The 14,025-nt window shown below is 37.4% G+C and overlaps 1 long non-coding RNA gene across 1 annotated transcript; it reads right to left on the reverse strand.

The window, feature by feature from the left end:
- Nucleotides 1–287: 287 nt before the first annotated feature.
- Nucleotides 288–9,735, reverse strand: LOC135181088 (uncharacterized). The gene is made up of 4 exons (XR_010304714.1): nt 9,585–9,735; nt 7,842–7,928; nt 1,233–1,320; nt 288–456 (listed from the first exon to the last, which is right to left on the reverse strand). It is a non-coding gene; the product is annotated as an uncharacterized LOC135181088 (long non-coding RNA).
- Nucleotides 9,736–14,025: the final 4,290 nt, after the last annotated feature.

A 14,025-nucleotide genomic window follows, 5' to 3' on the forward strand; every position in this document is an offset into this window, starting at 1 on the left:
ACTCTAAGCCAAGACTTCTTTAGATGAGTTCTCTCTTTCATGCCTGTAATGGCATTCACACAGTTCGGTGAACAGATATAGCCAAAATGAACTTCTTTTTTTTTTTTTTCCCACTTAGTCTAACAAACCTCCTGAACCATGCTCATTAAACACTCACTGACTGACTTTCTGTGCAATCTATAGCAAAATATTTTTATCTGTTTAAAACAAGGTAGTCTTCAAGCTGTCAAAATGCAGTACACAAACTTTCTATAATTCCCATTCTGTCTTTCTTTTCTCACCTAATGGTAGAGTCAGCAGCTGAGTCATTCAGAATAAAGCATAATTTCATGGGACCGAGACAGGTAATTTCTGGTCATTTAATCTTCACAATACCTTCTCACGCTGGTTTATTTCAGAGCATGATGCTTCCTCTTGCCTCAGAATTAACAGCTTCTTACTCCACGGTTAGACTGACTGGAATAAATGCTGTGAGTGAGTATATATCACCACTGTATATAACCCCATCTGTGTTTAGTATGCAGTGGAAATCCACATTAAAAGTGGCATATTCTTGACAAGTACTAAGAAAGATACCCAGATTCAGGATTGTGACTTGATGCTGTTTAACAGAAGATTCATGGGGCTCTGGACTGCCACATATATTGCAGTGACTTTGGGGATTATTACAATATATCATGCAGAGAATCTCCATAATAATATCTTTATGTCATAATGTATCATGTCAAAAATCCCTGTGCAGTATTTTCAGGATATACTAATGACCTGTCTAAGTGCATCAAGGCTTTATCATATTTTGTTATGTCTGTTACTGGCTAAAAAAAATGCTACTGGGAAGTACCTTCAAATATTTTAGGTAAACTAATTTGGCTTTGTAGATAATTATTAAAAGGAAATAAAGTTGAATTAAAGTCTACCAAAGGAATTAGTGCAGTCTGTATAGGACAGCACTGCATATACACTAGGATTTTATACAACACTCTATCCAAGCCCCTTTATATTTCAATACTTATCAGTCAAATATCTTCCAATAGATTAAAAAAAAATCAGAACCCTTAGCTTTTAGTATTATGAAATTTGTATAATTCTCAGTCATGTAATACTGAGAAAAACACTACCAAATACATTAACAAGGAAAACAGAGAGGAACAAAACCATATGACTTACAGATAAAATAGAAACCAAGGAGAAGCTCAGTAGAGCCTGGAGTCTTTGTATGAGATGTTGCATACCTGCTTGTTCATCCAAGGATAGAATAAAATGCAAATAGTTCATGATGTCCTGTGGCAAAATGTTTTTCCTTCAATCCAGTGCATGCAGCTACAAGAATCATAGAAACAACTAGGTTGGAAGAGACCTCCATGATTATCCAGTCCAACCTATCACCCAGCTCTATCCAGTCAACTAGACCATGGCGCTAAATTTCTCAGCCAGTCTTTTCTTGAACACCTCCAGAAAAAAAAAAAAACTTATAATTGCTCCATGCTTTTATCATTATCTTCAAAATAAATGAGATATACTTCTTTAGTTGTTTTTGAACATCTTTGTTTGCAAGGAAAAAAAAAATACAGTTTTACTTGATGTACTTAGGTTCATATCCTGAGATTAAAAAAAAAAAATTTACCCAAAAGGACTCCTCAGATACAGAAATGCCTCAAAGAATGTACAGGCTAGCATATGAATGAATTACAATGAGAGAACTTAAAAAAAGATCATGCAGGAATTTGACTGATTAATTAGGTAAAGGAGACAAATGAGTACCTTCAAAACATATACAACACACTAGAAATCCAAACTCTCATTTTTGGATGTATGCATTTCTTTATGAATAGCTTAAAAGCACAATTTTGTGAATGGAATGTTTTATTTAATGAAGAAATTAAATTCATTACATTATATATATATATATCTTTTCTGTCTGACATACATAAAAATCACAAGTGCAGCATTAAATTTGAATTTCTTTGATACAGTTCAAGTAGCAAGAGAAATGTATAATCATTTCTTTATATATTACTGTTTGTATGTGTCAAATTTCACTTGATATGCTAGGCAGCAGCACGTGTGGTCAGCATCAGAGCATCTGGTAGAACTGCTAAAAGCAGAGTCAAACAAGATAAAATACTCTTGGCTGACTTGTTTTATTTGCTCATTTGTATTCATTCTGGTTGTTCCAAATATTCCACTTACATCTAAGTGCAAGATGCTAGAATGTAATAATAATTATGCTATTAGAAAGCCTTAAATCCGTTCTTCTATGCAAATCCTTTCTTCTAATTCTCCAAGGAAGTCACATTGGCTCAACAGTTAAACTAAGCAGTATAGTATGATGATGTAATTGCAAACCTAGTACCTAGAAAGAGATGGGTACACACATATGATATTAGAATGTAGTTTGCTATACATGTATAACTTAAAAGGAAAATCTAAAAATAACATGAAAACAGGAAATCCTTTAAAACTCTGTGGTTTACCATCTGTTCCTGGTTTCTCATTGTTTTACCACGTGGCCATCACCTACGAGGTGGACAAAGCCATCACCATCAGGTTGTATTTATACCTTTTGTATTTGCTTTTCCCTTCCCTGTGCCTTTTGTAACTTCCCTACCTCAGATACCTTTTAAAGTTATTGTTAAACTTTCCTTTTTCTCTTCCAGATGGAGTGAGATTCATTTATTTGGGTGTAATTACTTTTCTCTCTCTTTCCATCTAATCCCTTCCTTTTGGGAAAGAAGGGAGAAGAGGGAAGGGCACTCTATAAAAATTGTTATTGGTTCTATCCAATTTATTTCAGTTTCTGGAGATTTAAAGTAGAACCGAGACAATTTATTTGGTGTCTCAGTGTAGAGACAAATCAGGTAACTTATAGACTTACAGGAATGAGACAAAAGATTCTTCCAGCTAGTTCAAAGCAGGGAGAGTCTAAAAGACGGAAATGTGTGCACACCTCCTCTCTCGTGCAATTATATAGGCAGAGAGAGGAGGAGAGCTGAGCAACGTGTTGAGATTGAATTGTAGTCACCCATTAAGATTTTAGTATATTTTTTTATTAAGGAAGAAGTGCAAAGAAGGAATGTTGCTAGTGCTGATTAAATCAATAAAAGACAATGCATGAAGCATTCATGAAAGCAACAGAAAAAGAATCTGAAAATACGCAGAAGAAATTGAATGGTCAATTAACTTCAGACAAAAGTTGACCAAAGTTGTAAACAAGTGGTTTCACTTAAAGGAGAGCATTACATCTAAAAACTACATCGAATTTTGTGGGTTTGGATGTGGCTTCTCTGAAAGTTTTTGTAGTTTTTAATATATTTCAGCCCATTTACCACCAAAACTATTATATTATCCAGGTATAGGAAAGCAGTGAGTAAAGCAGATGTGAGGCTCACTGAACAATTATTTGGCCAAAAGACACTTGTCAACAGTACCTTTAGGGAGTCCAAGTCAACTGGATTCACATGTATTGATATCCCTATAAAACAGCCACTTAGCTCATGAGTAATGTGATATAGCTGACACTTAAAAGCAACACGTGTATCTGGAACACTACATATAGCACAAGCACTGCTTCTTTCTGTGCAACAGACTATAACCATAAATTTCTGTTTTAGTTGTGTATGTTCAATCTTTATTCCAAAATGCGATTTACCTCTGCGATCAGCCAGTTTCAGTGCTCTCATTCAGCTAGAGAAATTAACAGGAAACTGTAAGAGTTTACAGATTTTATCATCATTAAGAAACACTGGCGACAAAAAGGAACCCTAATGGTTCTAACTAGCTCCCCCAGGGAAGATCAAAGCCAGTTTAAACAGGGTAGACTGTGCAAAAAGAAGACAGGCAAAGAGTGCAGGGGGGCCCTTGGCCAACTGGGAGAATGTATTTTGGTTCATATCAGGTACGAAGGAAACTTGCCTAAAAGCACGTAATTTGTGCCTACACCAACTGTTCCTTAGTCATGTGAAAGCCACATAACCACAGTCAAGCTATTGTTGGATTAAGGGTCAAAACCATTCTCAGAGGCAAGATGTGTTACCTCAGGTTCAGTACTGTGCAAATGCAGCCACATGGACATGTGTCAGAAAAATCAGCACGGGTAGAACAAGCTCACAGCTGCCATCTATACACAACTCGGAAAGGTCCCATATTTACTTGCAGTGAAATATGAATTTATGAGAGATTAAATGTGCACATATGGGAGGCTTTAAAAATCCTTTCCACATACCCCATCGCAAATTGAAATGCCTCATTCGAACCGCCAAATGAAAGTACTGATGGATGGCCTGTCAGGTCCCTGAAAGCGAAGCACAGGTGCTCAGAGAGCTGCAGGGCTGTACGTGGCTGATATACATAGAGAAGCATACTTGACTCTGCTCTAGGAATAGCAGCCTGACAGAATATTCCCCTGAGGTTTGTAACGGTGAGATGGCTATCCCTGGAGACTGCTGTCTCAGAAACTGTAAAGGATACAGCAGTGCAGCTGTCATGTAACTGGCAGCGGCTTTCTGGGCAGGAGGCATCCCTTGGAATACAATTCCTGCAATTTATTTTTGTCAGCCAAATTACACTAGAGTGTTGAGCTGCTGGAGTTCATCCCAGGCTGAGCAAATATGAATGAAAGGTCTGAGCACTGTAGCCACAAAAGATTTTAAAATAATGTGATAGAGCACTGCAGTTTCTTATGTCCTGCTGCTTCAAGGGAGACATCCCAGCCAGTCAAGCCAAACACAGTTCTGCATGCACGCGCAAGGCAAATCTTAAGACATGAATCTGTAAAAGCCAGATTGTTAACAGACAAGATGCTTAAACCAGTTATTAGGACACGCCAAATAAAAGGAGAAGGCCCAAGCCCTAGAAGAGAAATGCCTTATAGTGAGCTGGAAGGAAATATCTGACCTTGCATGTGATTATCTGCAAAAAAAGCTTCTCCTGCATCTCAGTAGTTAAGATAATTTTAGGTCATCCTCTCCTCATAAACTGCTGCAGTAAGAAGCTTTCCCAGGAAAGTTATCTCTGCTGCCTTGCAAGAACTGAGGATGTCACAGAGTCTATACCCACGGCTCTTCTAAGAGTGCTCTGATGGTAGGATAGCCTTGCAGTCTTACTTGCTGGTATTGAAACTATCTTGTTATACAGACAACATTAAATATTCATTGAGCTAGAGAGAAATGAAGAAAAAGGAAGAGACAAGTATCTGAGAGGGAGGAACATACACTCCAATCCCCTCTTCAGTACGTCAACATTTCATGCCAAGTGGAATAAACTCACTAGCAGAAATGAAAAGAGGTACCCTGAAAATGCCCTGTATCACTTATCCGAGAAGTAAGTGAAGATTTAAGTTCTTTTAGGCAGAGTGAAAAATTAAAATCAGGCCTCGTGTTCAGGGTGCCTGCTTACACCTTTCAGTTTGCGCAGACCTGATGAATCATTTCACTTACCCTTCCAGTGCTCTGCGTCAGAGCCAGAAAGGTTACATGGAATTTAAAAAGTACCTTTAGGGGGAAGAGAAAATTAGAAACCAGAATTGGTGAAAGCTTGATCCAGTTAAATTTAAACTTCAGTGGTAGCCTATACTTGAGGACATGGAAGGTTTCAGCATAGCTGTTCAACTGTTTCAGAAATAACTGATAGGAGGAATGCTTCTCTTTTACGCTGAGAAGGGCTGCTCTTTTTGTTTTTTTCCCCTTGAACCATGGTTTGAAAAGAAAACAGATGAGAAATGTTGGTCAAAGATTATCAAGAGCTACACACACAGAGGTTTGCTGGATGGTTTTTGTTTACAAAGTCCAGATGTTTGGCATTTAAAATAATTTAGAAGTTCTTCTAAAAAGACACCAAAAAAAAAAAACCCTTAAGATAGTAGCATTATCAGTTGCAGGAAACTGTAAAAGCAGACACTGAACAAACACTTTTGTAGGAACAATGTCAGAACAAATCAAGGGAATGAATGCATCTATCTGCTGGAATGTTTTATATAACTCAAGGGTCAGCTCCATCGAGTTAAAAATATATAGGGCCCAGACTTGCGGTTCTGATTATGCGCTTGTTCGTTAATGTTTGTAATGCTTATTGTTCTTCACACTGTTTGTTTTACCTTGTAAAAGCATTATTGTCACGGGAGAACTCCAGCCATCAAACATGACTGAATGGAGTGGATTATTGAGGGCTTAAATTTTTAGTCTGGCTTCTCTTCACCACGACACCTCACACTACTAAATATTCCTGCTTCATGAGCTGTTGTGTGTAGAAACATCTGTCTGCATTCAAATATATTCCATATATCTCTTCCATTACTCATTCTGTCACAGGAAATACTCAGCCTAGAGGTCTGTCTCAAAACTTCTGGGAAGAACTAAAAGAAGCAATCTTAAGTAACCAGCAAATATACCACAGCAAGAGACTCATGTCTTAGATAAGGCAATGTCTGAGTTTGGGCTACATGACTAAACCAATAAAAATGTCTTAGCAGGGATACTGTTAACAGAGGCAAAATAAAGAAGTCAATCCAGCCACATAAATAGGATGGATTTTAATAGTAGGTCTGTAATAGACTATGAAGTTTGTCGTTGTTCTGAATACACAAACTTCATGAATTATGAAGCAAACATCACCAGCACTACTTCTCAAAGGAAAGAGAAGACATTGCAAGCAAGATTTACCCTGGAGCTACTCAAAGCACAACTTTGCCCATCTCTCCTTTGCTCCTAAGACAGTAAAGTAATTTGCTATGGATACATTTAACTTCTGCTCTTTCCAAATGTCTTGCTCATGAAACTCTCTGCTCTTGACTTCATCTCTGCCATTAGTTACTCTTTCTCACAAGTTCAGGTACTAACTTCCCATATTAGTTTGAGAAGTAATAAGGGAATAAAAGCTTTGTCAGACAGTAATTCAAAACTTAAGAGAAACACTTAACTCTTGGTTTTGGTAATTCAATTATTTGTATTCGTGATAGAGGAAGGTGAAAGGAAGAATCTGCCTGTACCTGCTAGGTGTGGATGCTTCCTCATACCAATGCAAAACTGAACTTTTGTTGAGGAAATGAGTCACAGTCTCACCATAGTCTCCTGGAGATGAGTAACAAATGGTACAACCTTGGCATTAAGAAAACATTCTCTCTTCATGTAGTAAATGTTTTCATGGCGTTCAACGTGAGACTTTGTCACCATGGGCACTTTGATGTTTAGTGAATATTGAGCAAGCAACTAACCTTATTGAACACATCGAGGTTACTTAACAGGCTTAAAATTCAGCACATGCCTTGCTAGGATTACTGACTAATACTGTGTTTAAGGCAGAGCTTCCCTAGAGAGACATCTGTGCTCTCTAAGGAAATCCAAATGACATGTGAAGCTGAAAAAAAAGCACTTGATTTCTTGAATTTATGCACCTTTTTCACACTACAAAGTATTTTGAACACTTTCTTTCTTAAGATAAGAACCAAACTAAAGAGGGTTTGCAAAACTGACAGTAGGACAAGTTTGGAGTTTGTTTGTGTGCTAGTTTGAAGCGAGCTAGAATGTTTTGGTGAGAAGAACTAGATTGCAGGCTGTGAACAGTGCTAGAATCAAGATCTTTCCAGAGAAGACAGTGTTCATCCCTAAATACAAGCCAGGGACTTCTACAAAGGTCCATAACTTTTAGACAGTCCAGGACTGAAGTGTTTATTGCATTTATGCTACAACTGAGTTGTAGCATAAATGCAATAAACTTACTATTTCTCTGGAAGGTTTCATTTTGCTCTTTTCAATCAGGATTCAGGTTCATACATTAAAACCAAGTAAGGAAGTCCAACTTCCCCCCATATTACCAGAAGATACTGAGCCATGAGGCTCCAGACTTACCCTCTCCCATTCACTCCACAACTGCTCAAGTGAGCCACGTCCCTTATCTGAGGCTTGCAGATGGCCTCTTTAGGTGTCAGTCTGGCCCTGTGAAGAGTAATTGCAAGAGCTGGAGAAGTACAGCAGAATAATTACAGCAAGATATGAAGGAGAGAGATATTAATAATTCATGAGATATACTTAAATTGCCAGATTATTATTATATCTTTATCAGGTCTTTATTTAAACTTCCAGGGTAGCCAAGCAAGACAGCATGCTAACATTTCCTGCTGAGGTGTATACTATGGGCAAGCTTTTGCAGAATGTAATTTCTCTGTTAACTGTCAAAATTGCCTTAATTTCTGATTAGCATTTTAGAAATCTTATATAGATGCATATGAAGTGAAAGAGTTAAAATGCAAATCTCTGATTTTTTTTTTTTACTAATTGTTACAATAACATTGATTACATTTTTATCTAACATTACAGTGAATATAATTTTTTTAAAAGGGAACAATATATTCAAAAGTGAGCTGCAAGGTAATTTTTCAAAGCAGATTGTTAGGCTTTATATAAATTCCTGAATCATTAATTCTGTAATTATACTGTCTGTGAAACCAACTATTTTTGTATCCTTTGAAGCAAGATTTTTTACATTAGTTTTTTTAGTTAGTAACTGTTGGATCTTAAAATCAGGATTCACTTCTCAAACCAACCTATTACTTGACCTCACAGATGATACATAGAATCTCTCCCACACTCTTGTTTTTACATTTTCTGACTAATACAATTCATTGTAATGCTGTGTGATGTACAGGAATTTATGACTGAATTATTATATAACTTCTTAAATGAAGAACTAGAATTACATGTATGCAAAGATCACTGATGTTCAATAGCTTGGCACCACATCCTTTGCCAAATCACCTGTATTAACATTGCCTTAAGTGTATTGCTATGATTACACTTTGGAATGGGCTGCCCAGGGGGGTGGTGGAGTCATTGTCCCTGAAGGTGTTCGAGGAAAGCCTGGATGAGGCACTTAGTGCCATGGTCTAGTTGACTGGGTAGGGCTGGGTGCTAGGTTGGACTGGCTGATCTTGGAGGTCTCTTCCAACCTGGTTGATTCTATGATTCTATGTCTTAAACTGAGGCACTAAAGAAAGCAATATATTATAGGTAGGACTAAAACCTTGTAACACTAAGGATTGTGAGGCTTTAGGATAGGTTTCCTGGGCAGGCACTGAGCTTCACTTGAGATCCTTTCAGGACATTGTCCAAACTCCTGTCAAGAATTACATATGTATTCGTGATCCTGCTTTAAGGGAGAAGGCTGGACTAGATAATATCCTGAAGTACCTTCCAACTATATTTTTTCTTATGATTCTATGTTATTGTGCTTGTGACTGGTAATTTATTGTTTGAGATTCCTTCGTTCCAGTTTTGCCAGCTAAAACTTATCCAGATCTAAAATGAGGATAAAATATTCTCCTCTAGCTTAGTCCAACTTTCTCAAGGCTGGTTTGATAATTTACATTTTCATTTATTTCCCTGCCAACAGCATCAGCAGAAACAGATTTCTTACAGGGGATACAGAAATCTTGGGGAAGAAAGAAGTTTAGTAAGAAAAATTTCCATGCCTGCTTAAATCAGCTCTTTCTGGTCCTTTCACCCACCTCTCATTTCCTTTTTCTCCTCTTCCAGAAAACACATGACTATCCACCTCCATTGCTAACACTTGTCCTTTGTTCAGGTAAAACTTACTTCATAGCTTCTGAGACTAGCTTGCACTCTCCATTCCTCTATGTTTACTGCTGCCAGGTCTAGAACTTTGATGGATTCTTTAAGGCTATATCATGACTTGAACAGTGAAGAATCACAATCCAAGAGGTGTTTCATGTTTCTGAATTCCTTTCTTTTTTCCTGAAATACAACAGGGGTAAAAGAAAAGAAGGGGAGTGAAGTACTTCAAACATGGAACAAGCTAACCAGTTTTCACAGCACTGGAAGCAAAAAGATTGAGATAGGCTAATGAAAAGTTCTAAACAAGTAAAGCTGGAGTATAACATAAAACCCAGAGTTCCTTCATAGGAATCTGGTGGGTTTCTGACATGACAAGATGCAGTTCTTCAAGAATTCAAGGTCTACCTGTTTCTGAGCTGTCACAGCAATTGGGGCCAGTATTCAGCCTTGCTAGTCAGCAGATAATGCAGACAGCAGTACCCACAGCAGCAAAACTTTACTGCCCACATGATCCTGTTTTGTTACCTCAAATGCCTTAAAAAGTCCCTGTCTAGTCCTGACTAAGTGTTTTGGATGGAAATACGCTTACTCTTGCATGCCTAGATATCTGGGCTGACGTGGTCTAACGTCCAAACGCTGTCAAAACAGCACTTTCGGTCTCCATGCTCCTGACTCTTTAAAAAAGAAAATGAGAGGTTTGGGGTTGGTCCCTTGCCTTTTTGTCCTCTTGCAGTAGTCTGCTCCCTGATTCTGTCAGCTAAGCACTCCAGCTGTAAGCTTTTGCAATACTAATCACTACCCACGCATTAACCAAAGAACAACATCCTTGCTCCCACCCCTTCCCTGAAATAACAGGCTGAGGGAAAACATTGCAGACAACTGGGCTTTTTTTTTTTTTTTTCCCTCTTCTGTTTTTTTGCAAGAGTAGACTTTCTTGTGAGCTTTCCATCCTTATGTGGGTTTGGCTGGCTCAGAGAGACCATGAAAAGAGAAGTGCCTCTCTTGCAGTTTTAGGTCCATTGTAGGAGACAACTAAAAGAAGAAAACAAGAAATTGTAACTGGTTGTTTTTTTTTCCAACACTCAAATGCAAGTTTAAAATCTTGAACTGCACTTTAACATTATTAGAATTGCTTTTAATTGAATCATAAACTACAGACAGGATGATTAAAGGAAGGTGGCAGGGAATTGCTAACACATAGTTGAAAATAATTACCAATATTTGTGTCAGAACATCTTATTCCAGTCAAGCAGGACATTTGCTTTTATACATACACATACATAAATTACATGTATTATGCTCATATATTATTATTTGTGGTTTACCAAGGTCATCTTGTCCAACTCTCCCACAGTGAGCAGGAACACATCCAACTAGATCAGGCTGCCCAGGGCCACATCAATTCTAATCTTAAATGTCTGCAGGGATGCGGCCTCAACCACATTCCTGGGCAACCTAATCAAAGGTCAGAGGACCTCTATTCAAAGCTTCCCCCCCAGATATATCCACGTATCAAAGTGTCCCCTGCATCTAGGCCATCACACATCATGAGGCTGGACTTGTATCCATCAGTACATTTCATCTGCTCATAGGGAATACCATAAGGTGACAGAATTCTAATGATTTACAGGCAGATGATACCTCTTATGAAGTGAATTAATTCTGACATTGGCTTTGGTATCCAGGAAACTTGTTGAGATAATAAGATCTCTAGGAATTTTATTATTAAGGTTAATTGTTAGACTTAGCTGCTGGGGCATGTAACATAAGCAGCTTTCATTTTATCTGTTATACTGAAGTTATACTGGAGTGATAAGCTCCAACTTTGAGTTATCATTTATAATCACTGAAGAGCATTATAATTAGTCTAACCTTGATGTGTCCTCAATAATTTAGGTAGCTTTTAGCAAGAGACAGGAAAAATTCTTCCCACTCGAACCATACAAATCTTTGGTGCCCTACAACAGTTAGAAGATATAAACCAACAACCCCCAGAAAAACCAAACCTTCATGTTTCAAATAGTTTACTTTTTGATTACTCGAAATACAAATTCTTGCATACCTGCTCCTGTGAAAATTTCCACAGTAGTAAGCAGGTAAGTGAATAGAAAATGGCTTTGTTCTATATGCAACTCTTTAAAGAACTATATAAAAAAATAATATTTTGAAAGTGACTTCTAAGCTCAATGGTCAAGAAACATTACCTCAGTTTTAAGTATTAAACTCAGCTTCTAATGAATAATATTTGCCACTGTTTACTTTTTCAGCAATAAATTTTCAGAATTACTTTAATTAATGAATTCACCCTTTGCCCATCTGTATATGCCCTGTGTAGAGCACTCTTTGTACAGTATTTAAAGGCCAGAACTTAAGTAAAAAGAAGAAGAAAGAATTAGTGTTCTGACTACAACATCTATAGTTACCCAAATAACAAAAATAAGCTTGCTTCTAAAGGCAAAATTACCCCCTAGACCATTTGGAAGCTGGAGTTCACATGAGGTCATGTACCACATTGTTTTAATCAAAACAGAATGAAACCTTAATTTATAATGTAAACAGTTATCTTTTCTCAACATTTGGAATAGAACTACCAACTCTCAAAATGTTGGTGTCAAACATTATCTTTTTGTAAAGCTCACGGAAACGTGTGAGAAAGCTTATTTCTGTGTATTATCTTACCTTTCTCTTTCTCACAGATACACAGAAAACTATGAAAATGTAATAAAGCTACAGTAGGGACTGAAGAGGGGAAGCAAAAAGGACAGCCTGGTAGATTTATTTTAAAAGCAGTATCAAATATGCTTGCAATTATTGTAATTCTCATAAAATGGCATAATTTCACTCTTTTTTTTTACAGTATCATGGGAGTGTAATTTTGCTGATTATGTTCAGGTGTTATTAAACACTTTAAATCCTTTCTGATGAAATATTTAAATCATAGGTGACAAGATTTTGGAGTCAAAGGTGATAATCTAGTGACTCTCTTGCTAATTTATAGTAGAACTCAGCTCTCTAACGTTTAATACTGTTGCAGTCACATTTTCCACTTACAAAGCCTGTTAGTTGTTTCAGTCTTGACCAAAATACTGTAGATGGCACTGCAGAGCACATGAACAGCTTCTAGAGGTGAACACTCCTTTACTGTTCACATTTCTGAGCAGTAGGTATAGGCATAAATAGAAATACCTCCCTAAAATCCCAGGATCTTTTAAAGGATCGTTTCATAGTGTGGCTAATTAGATCGAATCGTGTGAGATGTACTACAAAACACGACTGATTAAAGGCTTTTTAAAACCAAAGATCCTCTCTTTCACCTCAGCCATGGGTCACTGTGCTTCTCCAAGTTATACAGCCCTGCCCACCTTTGCACATTTCTTAGCAAAGACCCCTTCCAACTCAAACTATTCTGATTGTAAACCAAACTATTGCTTTCTGTGACACATAAATGCTTAGATTATGGGCTAGTACTCTTCCTGGTGGTTTTTTGGTTGGTGGGGGGGTTTTAATAAAATTTGTTGACATTTTCTAAGTATGATGTGAACAAAATTCACAACAGTAGATGACTGAATAAGTACATTTCAGTTGGCTGTAATATGTGGTAGGATGTCATCCCTCCTCTCTGTTCTATGAGACTTTATATTAATTGACATTCATTTAGTTTTTCACTGTCATTCCTGGGACAAAATACCCAGATCCCGCTGTGCTATCAAGCAGACAAAGAAACCCTTTTATTTTCATTTTGTTAATTCAACGTTCAACTCTTTTGTCAAAAGAAAAACAAAAGCAGGAAGGGAATAAGATAAAGGCATGGGTTACAGGGATGAGGAGGGAGGAATAAAAGCAGAACTTATTGAAACAGTGCTTAGTAAGATATTGAGAAGACATACTGCTAAAGACTGTCATTCAATGCAGCAGAAGAAAAGGAAGCTAACAGTTAAGAGAAAGGAATGAAGAAATTATCAAGATAATTCTAACAGAAGCATTTTTGAAGGGGAACCATTTGGATGAAACAAGCCAAAAATGAAAACTGCAGTGTGTGATGTATGAAACAAGAGATGACCCTAGATGACCCTGAATGAAGATCCCTGGATGCTGGAAGAAGCTGAAAGTTGGCGTAACTACACATGGTAAAGGCGGAAACAATTGGAGTGTACAGGTTACGAAGAAAAGCAAAGCTGGAGTCAAAGAAGTCCAGACTCCATGCCTCTGGTGATGTAACCCAAGGTGACAGGCACAAGGGGAAAGAGGCATTAGGAATTTAGCTTTAACCTTGCTGATCATAAGCCACACTAATAATTCCATCCCAAACTTTTCAATGCTACACACAAGAACTTTAGCAGGAATAAACAGCACTGACTTAAAAACCAAACCAAACCTGAAAAACCCCAGGGTACATAATACAGCAGAGAATCCTACAGAAAAGACATTTTTGGCTTTTTGCTGACCCTTTCAATCAGAAATT

This window comes from Pogoniulus pusillus, chromosome 14 (assembly GCF_015220805.1).
Source record: "Pogoniulus pusillus isolate bPogPus1 chromosome 14, bPogPus1.pri, whole genome shotgun sequence".
Taxonomy (NCBI): Eukaryota; Metazoa; Chordata; class Aves; order Piciformes; family Lybiidae; genus Pogoniulus; species Pogoniulus pusillus.